This window comes from Egretta garzetta, unplaced genomic scaffold, assembly GCF_000687185.1.
Source record: "Egretta garzetta isolate BGI_Z169 unplaced genomic scaffold, ASM68718v1 scaffold180, whole genome shotgun sequence".
Lineage (NCBI taxonomy): Eukaryota > Metazoa > Chordata > Aves > Pelecaniformes > Ardeidae > Egretta > Egretta garzetta.
The window spans coordinates 617,041-627,879 of NW_009258299.1; positions in this window are offsets into that span (position 1 = coordinate 617,041).

A 10,839-nucleotide genomic window follows, 5' to 3' on the forward strand; every position below is an offset into this window, starting at 1 on the left:
TGAATGATCAGATAGATTCAGCTAAAAGTGTGGAAGAGAGCACAAACTTTTCCTTTAGAGGAGGGATCTAGCCACATTTTTGTATGCTTTTGCAGCTGAAAATTGCATTCATTTCATGATCTCTGTCGGTAAATATGTGACATATTCTCTGGAATATGTGACAAAGCTGATTATTAAGATATTCATACTGTGTCTTGCTTGGATTGACAAAAATTATCTTGCTGGAATGGAAGGCATTGGTGATACAAGCTCTCTCAACACAGATTGAAATTTCATTATCAGTAATGTCATTTTTCTCTCTCAGAAAATGTGGTCACACCTGATGCTCAGGAAACATTTCACCTAGGGCTCCCTTTTCTGCACTGGTGGAGACTTTCAGAAGGAGAGCCTTCAGTTCTGGAGGCTTCAGTTTTAGAAAAGAAAAATACAGAAGACAAATAGGCACTGGCCCAATTTCAGGTTTAAAAGAAAGGCCATGTGTTAACCATTGTGCCAGGGTGATGATTTGTTCTCAACTTCTACATCCTGGGAAAGAACCATATCACTTATATTTGCAGTTAGATATTTCCTTTTTGGTGTACCAAGGTGGGAAGAACACAGGGCAGTACATCTTTTTGTGCAAACTTACTGCCTTTGAATGTAAATTCATGCCAAGAGTGGGTGCCCCCCTCAAAGATGAAGCAGAAGAAACATGAATAAAGTCAGAATCCAGCTATCTAGCTACGTGTGACAGCAAAATGCTTCGTGATCCCTCCAGAATTTCCATTTATTACCAATCAGAATTTAAAAAAAATAGCAGTTTTTATTTTGTGTCACAGGGATAATATTTTAAAACCCACGGTTTGATAATAGTCAAATGTTAGACAGTCTTATGAGTGTAGCAGTTCTGCAAGGCTTTTGGACTACCTCCACAAGCAGGTCCCTTGTCTTCACAGTGACTCTTCATGGATATTTATTTTTGAAAGATAAAGTCCTTTCTTCCCTAAGATTTGGTTAGCTGACAGCATGTGTTGTTTGATAGTAGGACTTGGGCACAGTTCCAGCTTTCTTGTGTTCGTCTCTGACCTACAGTTAAAGGCGCCACCCAAGCAGCAAGCTTCAGACCCCACATACTGCTAAAGCACACACAGAGGCCTTGGAACAAGAACAGCTCATCAGTAAAACTTTGCCCTTGTAGTCATATGCCATGAGCAGTTATGAGGCTGAGATGCAGCAATTTATGCTCATAAGCAGACCAAGCACAAACATGAAACGCTACTTGAATGAGCCAGTAATGGGGCTGTGGGTGTCAGCCGTGGGACAGACAGCCATGCTCCTCCCGTGCGCCTGCCACTCACCATGCACACATCATGCCCGTGACTGTTTTCAGCATCAAACCCAATATTCATTCTCTTACACTGGATGAACACGGCTGGCCCTGCCTTGTCTCTGGCACCACGCTAATGCTCTAATTTCATTATGGAAAGGGCACTGTTCTTTCCAAAGAAGGAATATGTTTTATACATACAGCACCAAAGCTGTGATCTGTTTCTTTGCCATCCAAATGAATCTGTGTGAATGGTCTCAAATTAGGACTGCATGAAACACTGCACTGAAACCATATTTTTAACATTAGAACACAGCTTTGTTGAGCTTGAACACATTTCTGTTAAAAAATAGGATGGCTTTAGTTGAATTTTTCACCAGAGGAAGATAATGAAAACATTTTGTTTCCAGTTCCTGATGGGGTTGCATCATGAATAAATCATAGTGCATGAAGGAGCAAAAGGGCAGAAAATGGGCACAAGAGTCTGGAAACAAACTGTGCTGAAGGGCTGCAACTTTTCAGCTGGACTTATGTCAGTCTGCAAGTAAATGCAACATCTTCAATGTTTGAATGTGCCATTTCACATGGGTTTTTTTACTTTTGCTGTGATTTGGAGAAAAAAAAAAATCAATGCCAATGTGCCGGAATTTTCTGCAGTATTAGTTAAGTGTACAGGTTCCCAGGGGCAAAATGAGTAACATTATGTGTTTTCTCCGCAGTCTGCCTCAAAATGTACTTTCTCCCCCAGATCTCTCTTCCCCAGGCAGACACACCTAAAGGAACCGTGGAGGACAAAGAAATAACATCCTAAAGGAAGCACCCCTTTACTTTCTTCATGTCCTAGCAGAGAAACTACATAAGATTTGTCTCTTTTGCCAAGGAAGACAGCTTGGTCCTACAGTGCCACGTCATTCTCTTACCAGAAATGTCACCGTATTTTCTTCCTTTCTCCAGGAGGCTTGTCTGTGAATTTCTGTTAGTTCTACTGGATTTATGAGGAGCATCAGAGGTACTCAGTGGCCAGAAAGGTTAATCACAAACAGCACCACTGTCTTTCCCTGTTTCTCCAATGTGCCAGAGGAGTGGAGTTTATGCTACAGAGTTATCACCTGTGGTCTGAGTCCTGAACCAGATGCAGAGGAGTGGATTGCTGGCTGCATTGCGCTCTCCTTAGTCTTTCAGATTAGGTTGACAGCCTCTGTACCATCAATGCTAGTTGTTCTGGTGACCATATGTTATATGAACATCTGTCTATTGGTTAATGTTACAAAATCTGGGAAGAACCAGGAGTTAAAGCCTTTGGTAACTAGCTAAGAGTTGGCTCTCAGTAGAAAGCAGAAGCTGTAAACTAAATTCCTTTTATCTCCTTCTTAATATTCTGAAAAAGTTCAGTACTTAGTCAGCATCTATTGGTCTTCAGGTAAGTGACCACCCTCTTCACTGCCCTGTGAGCCTTGCAATCATGCAGAAGTACACAATTTACTTCCACCACTTCCTAGAGACTGTGTACTGAATAAACTAGGCAATAATCATTGCTGTTCTTTGTAAATAATGTAAAGAGTGTACACCAGAGTGTACACAATCTTACAGAGCTGGTAGGTGTGATTATCTGGAACTTAACTACAATTCTTTTATGTATTATTTTTCTTTAGTGACTCTAATAGAGTGGGAGTGTACATTCATGAAATTTGTTGACAGCGTCATGTTGGAAGCTATCAATACTGATAAGGTTTGGCATATTGCAAAAAGTAATGGTTGACCTTGTTAATAGAAATGGGGTGAAATGCTAACACTGCAACATGCAAGGCCATATGCAGCAGGGCTTATACTAGGAACTTCTGGGTCTTGTCTATTGGAACCACGAGGAGAGAAGAAAAACCTGGGCACTTTGGCTGATGAAGGCCTGACTTTAAGCCACCAATGTGGTGCAGCGCTGAAGAGAGCAAATGCAGTCTGTAAGTACTGAAGGTGGGGAATATTTAACAAAGAAGTGTGCCACTGGGAAAGCGCTGGTAGTACGAGTTTGGTCACCTGCCCAGAAAGGTTCATTATGAGCTTAAATGAATGGGGTTTGTGGGGTAAGCAGTAGAAAGGAGAGTTTATTCTATCAGAAGAAACTTGGAGAGCTGGGATTTTAAGCTTACCAGACTGGAAGGTGATAGAAGATATGATTGCTCATTTTAAATGTATTGTGTTCTAAAAGAAAAAAGGGAGCGTCATTTAAGCTAGAGTCTTATGTTAGCAGAAAACCAGATAAGGATAAATCACCCATGAGTACATCCAGGTTACTTTTGAAGGGTTGTTAAGCACAAGAGGGGTGAGCTTCAGGAACAATGTCCCTAGAGGAGCAGGGCAGGCAAACACTTTATTCCTTCAGAAGTAGAGAGAGCAACTGTGGCTCCAGATGCCTGGGACAGGAGGGACTGAACTTTAGACCCAATCCAAAAGAATCTATCTTTGACCCTATTTGTGAAGTGCAATACACAAAAAAGCATTTTAGTGGGATGAGGTGGGGAGTGTGTGTCTGTCTGACTTTAGTGGGTGACAGACCATTGATGGAAGCCTGTTTACTGGCAATACTCTGTGCCTGTCTGGTGTTCAACCTGACTTTGCAGTAAATGACTGAGGTTTCACTTTGGCTTTCCACTCTTCCACAGCAAACACTAAACACGGTCTGTGGCAGTGATAGTGGCTTTGGATTCACAGTCCTGAACACCTGATCAGCCACTGTGGGAATTTTCTACCAGTATAAACTTAATCCAAATAACTGTGTGCATATGACCGAATTTCTCTCATATGCAGGAACACACCATAGAAACTTTATACTGACTTTTTGCTTTGATGTCAGCTGTGGAAGAAGCTGCAGTCCTTGGTAGAGCATAACATTAGAGTGTACCTGATCTGGCGTCATAATCACAGGTACAAAGTCAATGAACAAATTTCAGCTACTGGTGCTAATTTATGGCAGGAGAATACTATGTGCCATTATTACATTTCATTCAACACCACAAGGGGCCCTAACCCAGCATTTACTGCATTGCTGAACTGTGGTCTCTGACTCTTTCTGTCTAGAAACTGCCTGGTCACTGCTGTAATCTAAACAAGTAATAAACAGGTGAGTATTCAGCTGTGTTCACTTTTACACTTTCTGATGCCCTTGATTCTAACTCAGGAGAGCAACTGGGGGTGCTTTTGCCAGGAAAGGACTTAATTAGAAATAGTTAATGATTGGTATGAATAAAGAGCAATAATGACACATAGGATCTTATGTTCCCTAAGCATGTTTCTATTCACAGTCTGGTATTTTGGGTAATGTAATGAACCAAAATATTTGTCATAGTAAGAATAAATGGATGTAGTTCGATAGTAAGTATAAAAAGGCTCCTTCATAAACTTTTACTTCTGATCATGCATAACATCTTTGTCCTATTTAAATCAGTATCAGGATTTCTGATTTTCTGCTATAGCATGATTACTCTTAGTGATATTTTTACTTGGATGACATCCAAGTTGTTTATTCACAGTATGACATTTATTTAGGGATAGAATTGGACCAAAATTAGCACTTATCTAGTGTAGTCCCCTTGGACTGCCAGCCCCCCTTTTTAAAATTATCTGGAAATGATATTCTAATCCTTTAAATACTGTGCTTTGTAATGCAAAGCTGTGAATTCATATGGTCTGCTGCTATTATTTCTTCAATGACAAGCAAACAGCCATTGACATTCACACAGCCCTGTTTTATAGATAAATCCAAGGAGATAAAATAAGAGAAGAATAATCCCATAAAGTTTTCCTTCCAAAGTCAGCTCTAAACACATCATCATAAGAAGAGACGGGAAAACATACGACATTGTATAATATTTTGTGGCTGGCATTCTTCAAGGAATGCAGCTCTTTTCTTTCTCTTACATGTTCTACTGAAAAATCTCAAACCTATGAGTTGTAGCCATTTACCAGGATTATGCAGACTTCTCATACCTGTTAGAAGAGTTCTGTCTTTTTACATTTAACTTCACAGCTTCTGTATGGCTTCCTGCTTCCCGAAGATTAAGATCATCTATTTGGATGTTTTCTCCAGTTTCTCAGCATGCTAAATTCTTGTTCCAGTCTCTGATTCTGACTAGTTATTGTTCAGGTATTTCAGACAGCCTTATTGCTTTCTTCCAAGTTTATTATAAATGTAGCTTCACTTTCCAAGGAAGTCAGTGTCATCAAATTACATTTTATTTCATATAAATACAGCAACAATTAAACATACACACAAGCTGTTACTTAAAATGTGATTATAGCAAGCAGAGGGATTGTAGAAGCCGGTACCATCATACTCAATGTATTGGCTCCCTCTGTGTTTCTTTGAATTGCATTTGAGGACTTTTTTAAAGGCAACTGTAATGATGATTTTACCATAGTTAGCATTGCAAAGCCAACACAGCCATGGAAGGCTGAGCTGGATTCAGTTTTCTTCACCCTTCATTAATAAATCTGTCAGCTCAGGTCTGATTGCAGGATTTCTATTTCTGATGATGGAGAAAGAATGCAGTTCAATTTTCCGCTCTGGTTTGGGTTTGCAACACAGCAGTTAGAAACATTACATTTTGATTTGTAAAATTAGCAATGTTGACATAGAAGCCCTTGAGAAAGGCAGCACTTGTGAAGAACAACACTTTTCAATTCCTTGTGTCCTTCTTAGTTTATAAAGTTTCCTAATAATGCCTTTATATAGGTTGGATCACTATTTTTTAGGTAGGACATGTGACAAAATGGATTAGATATGTCAAAGAAGGGAGATAGAGAGACTTCAGCTGCCAAGTTATTTACGTAATTTCTGGCTTGTTGTATGGCATCCATGGGAAGCACACTGTTCCGGCATTACAAACCACCATTAGGCCTTTCAGATACATTACTTTACTAGCGCATTTTTATTAATAGGTACATGGAAGGTTACTGTGAAGCAAGTAATAAGGCTCATGTTGCATCTTGCTTTGGCTAAGGGACAGGAGAAGCATGGTGGGGAAATATGGAGGGCAAATTACTGCAGAATGTGGAAGAATTTACAAAAATGGAGATTTGTGATCACAGTGCAGCTGATATCCAAATACAAGGGGACGGAGCAAACAGCACATTAGTAACCCTCTTCATTTAACATGAATCCTCACATAAATACAAAAGCATTCCCATAGCAGTCTCCTGACACTAAACAGCACCGTATGACATACAGATCATTACATACAGAGGTCCTGCATATTGCAAGGAAAGGGAATGATTGAGACATGCTTTAAATCTACCAGGCAGTAAACACTCTTCAGAGATACCCACACAGAGACACCTTTCACATTCCGTGATGGCTCTGATGAAACAAGTGTCCAAATGATGAGCTAGACATAGCGAGGAAGTTCTGTCCTGGCGGAGGTAAGATTTACTGGGATATGCCTATAGCCTAAGGACTGAGCAGTTACCTGAGGGAGAAATCCTTACTTCTCAAATGAGAGTGCAGTGAAGTTATTAACAACATGTTTTATGGTTTTATCTCTTCATAATCCAGTAAATGCTGTAAATAGGTGCTTAACTCTCACCTGATCTACTGACCTATTCATACCCTGACAGGTAATAACTGGATGAGAATCTGACTTACTTAGGCAAATCTGACTCCGTGGACGGCGTGTCTCTGCGCAGGCCAGACGGATGTCCCAGGGACTTGGACTTCAGGTGCCTCAGGGAATGAGAGCAGAAATAGAAGGTTCCTTGCAGGAGTGAATGAAGACATGGCAGTGCTATATATCATCCTGCACCACACCGGCAGGCAACAGTCCATCCCTCCTTGGCAAGCTGTATGTGAGAGCTGAAAACAGCCGCTCATACAGGGTGAACACTAGTCTTGTTACAGGAGGCACGAGGCAAAGAGGGATTATGGGAGACATTTTCCTGGGAAATTGACCACCCGTCTTCCAGAATCACCTCACTAACTAATTACTCCCATAACTCCAAAATGTTTCTCATCCCTTCTTTTATGCCCCCAGACACCATTTCTTTCTGTCAGTCACCTTCCCGAAGCAGTCTTGGCAATGCCATTAGGTAGTAATAAATTAAAGCCACCATAGCACAGAAAAAAGGACAATACAGAATGCATTGAGCTAGGGTAGTGAAACACTGGAATGGGTTGCCCAGAGAGGTAGTGGAGGCCCCATCCCTGAAAACATTCAAAACCAGGTTGGATGGGGCTCTGAGCAGCCTGATCAAGTTAAAGATGTCCCTGCTCACTGCAGGGGGGTTGGACTACATGACCTCTAGGGGTCCCTTCTAACCCAAAACATTCTATGATTCTATGATTCTATGATTTTATGAGCTTAATTCCAAGCCAGGCAGCAGGAAAATTATCGTACTCTTGGATGCTTGTACAACAGACAGCAGTACAAACTTCCACTAAAAAGTTTAAACGAAGTTGCTGCAGGATTTGCAACTTGTAGTGATATAAAGTCAAAGAATACAGATTCCAGGTGGGGAACAGATGTCATGTTTGTCAGAGAAGGACTGAATTTCTGAAATACTTTAAGTAATTAAAAGATTTGATTAAACTGAACATAAGCCTCAATTCAGCCACTGCTGGTTTGGTATTACTTTTAGTGCACTGAAACTCCCAGAAGTCTCAAATTATCATGTCAAGAAAAGTTAGGAATGTACTGATGGATAGATACAGCTGTATTTCAAGCTCTGGTGTAATGAAGGGAGATAAATCACAACATTCCAGGTCAATTTCTGGGGTTACTGGCAATGTAGTTCCCAATAGCCTGGGTCCTAATGAAGAAGTGCAAAACAATGTTAGCAGCAAATCATTGGATTGCAGAATGGAAAATTCTGGGTATCCCACTGCAATTTCATAGAACAAGGTGTGCTTAATCCCTGAATTGGTTGTTTTAGTAAGTTACAATTATCTGTTTTCACCTTGACTTCAATAACAATTGCAGCTATTGTTGGTATTTCTAAAAGACAATATTATTTATTTGTCACCAGTCCCTAGGGGCTGAAGAAGTGCAGACTCACCAATTAAAGGCTTTTAGCAGCTGGATGCTTCCTAACTGCTTAGCAGAAACATTAACTACTTTAAAAAAAAAAAAAATCCTCACCAATCTGAGGAGGGCTGTGCTTCTCAAAAGCAACGGATGAGAAACTTGTTGAAAGCAAAGGAAAAGAGACAGTTTAAATTATACATTGTTTTCCCTTCAGACAGCCAGGGCAATTAACTTTTTACAGAAAAATGCATGGACTCGTTTTCCCCAGTGTTAATTATTCCCAGGAGGGGATGGTGAGATGGTATGTTCATGGCCCGTCTCATTTCCTTTGCACTGATCCTCTACACTGGATTTTCCCCACCATACAGACGTCATTAGCTGGTGGCCTGAAGGAGTGGTGCTCACACCATCTCTCATGTACTGCTGTGTGTCCTGCTAGAGGAGTCCATCCTGAGAAACCCGAAGGCAGCTCATGACTGACATGTGCTGTGTTTCTGCTGCTCCCAGCAGTAGATGTGCTCCTGGGGCAACCACCAGCCAGCAGAGTTTGTGGTACCTTGCAAGCTGTCTGCAACAACTCTGTCCTTGACACATGCTTTACTGCTGAGTTCTGCATCTACTCAGTACTAGGCTCAGGAACGCAGATACCATCTAGCACATGAGGTTTGCACTTTCTCTCATCCTCTGCTCGGAGGAGGGAAGATGGCTGCCTTTTTAGAGTTTTGCTTTCATGTGTGCTTACTAGCCATGAGGCTGAAGAGGGTTCTTGTCCCTTTTGGTAGAAAGTAGTACAATCTGACTTGGGCTTTGTTTATGGGCAGTTTTTCTGGCAGCCTCAGAAGAAAAGATAATTATGCCTCTTTCCTTCTGGAATAAGGGAAGAGGGCTGGAGCTGTATATGGCTCCTATCCCAGAGCTTTAGACAAACTTTTAAGGCCAGAATGGCATCTAAGGAATTCCTTGATTTTATTCATGCCTAACATTTCCTGGAAAGACAAGATAAAGAGAGCTCAGAATGTGTTTAATGTAATTCTGGTCATTGAGGTGGGCTAAAGAGATGTGTTCAAGCTGAAGTTTCTGATATATGAAGACTCCAGGGCCAGTCAGGGATTGAACAGACATGAATCTTGCCTTAGCATCAAAAAGATGTACTTGCCTGTCCCATTTCCCTTGCTGAACAGGAGGAGGATCTGGTACCATAAATATTGGTTAGCTGTGAAACTGATGTATTTGCAGCCTGATTTACACTGGGGAACATATTCAGGCTAATCTCTGTTTAACTATTCTGTCTGCATCCTTTCTGGTCTGATAATAATAATAAGCTCTTCCTTGATTAATATTCTAACCTCTTAAATATGTAAAAGCTACCTAATTTTCTGCTGCTGCATACCTAAGAAGATATGGCATGTTAATTAAAGGGTTTGTTATCAGCTAGCGTTTATGATGTTTTCCCCCCAAATACGTTTGCAAGTACATGTTATAGGAGGTTTTTTTTCCCAGTTCCATTTAAAATAAATATTTTAAACTATTCCCAGTTTGCTTTTCCAGTAGAACACTCTGATCTCTGTGATCAAAGTTAGAGCATTATATGAAAACTCCAAGATTTCTCCATGGTTCCCTTCAAGTTGACTTATTTTGCCAATCGTCTGTGCGCTGATCTTTGAAGTAGTATTTCGATTTTGCTGTAAGCATAAGTGTCATCACAGGATCAGGTTGCATGAACATGGCTAAATATCTAAAGTTATGCGCCACAGGCTACAATAAAGTGAGTTATGAACAGAGAATAAAACTTAAGGTTTTATTTGATGCTATCAGCACTTAATTACATGAAACAGAATAAAGCATTTCTTACTTTGTCTTTGCCAAATTATAGAATCATAGAATCATAAAATGTTTTGGGTTGAAAGGGATCTTTAGAGGTCTCTAGTCCAACCCCCCTGCAGTGAGCAGGGACGTCTTTAACTTGATCAGGTTGCTCAGAGCCCCATCCAACCTGGCCTTGAATGTTTCCAGGGATGGGGCCTCCACTACTTCTCTGGGCAACCCATTCCAGTGTTTCATCATCCTCATTGTAAAGAATTTCTTCCTTATATACAGTCTAAATCTACCCTGTTTTAGTTTAAAACCATTACCCCTTGTCCTGTCACAGCCGGCCCTGCTAAAAAGATTGTCCCCGTCTTTACTATAGCACCCTTTAAGTACTGAAAGACTGCAATAAGGTCTCCCCACAGCCTTCTCTTCTCCAGGCTGAACAACCCCAAATCTCTCAGCCTGTCCTCAAAGGAGAGGTGCTCCAGACCTTGAATCATTTGTGTAGCCCTCCAGCCCATGTCCTTCTTGTGTTGAGGGCTCCAGAGCTGGATGCAGTGCTCCAGGTGAGGTCTCACCAGGGCTGAGTAGAGGGACAGAATCCCCTGCCTTGACCTGCTGGCCACGCTTCTCTTGATGCAGTCCAGAGTACAGTTGGTCTTCTGGGCTGCCAGCACTCATTGTTAGCTCATGTCCAGCTTTGTCACAGACTCA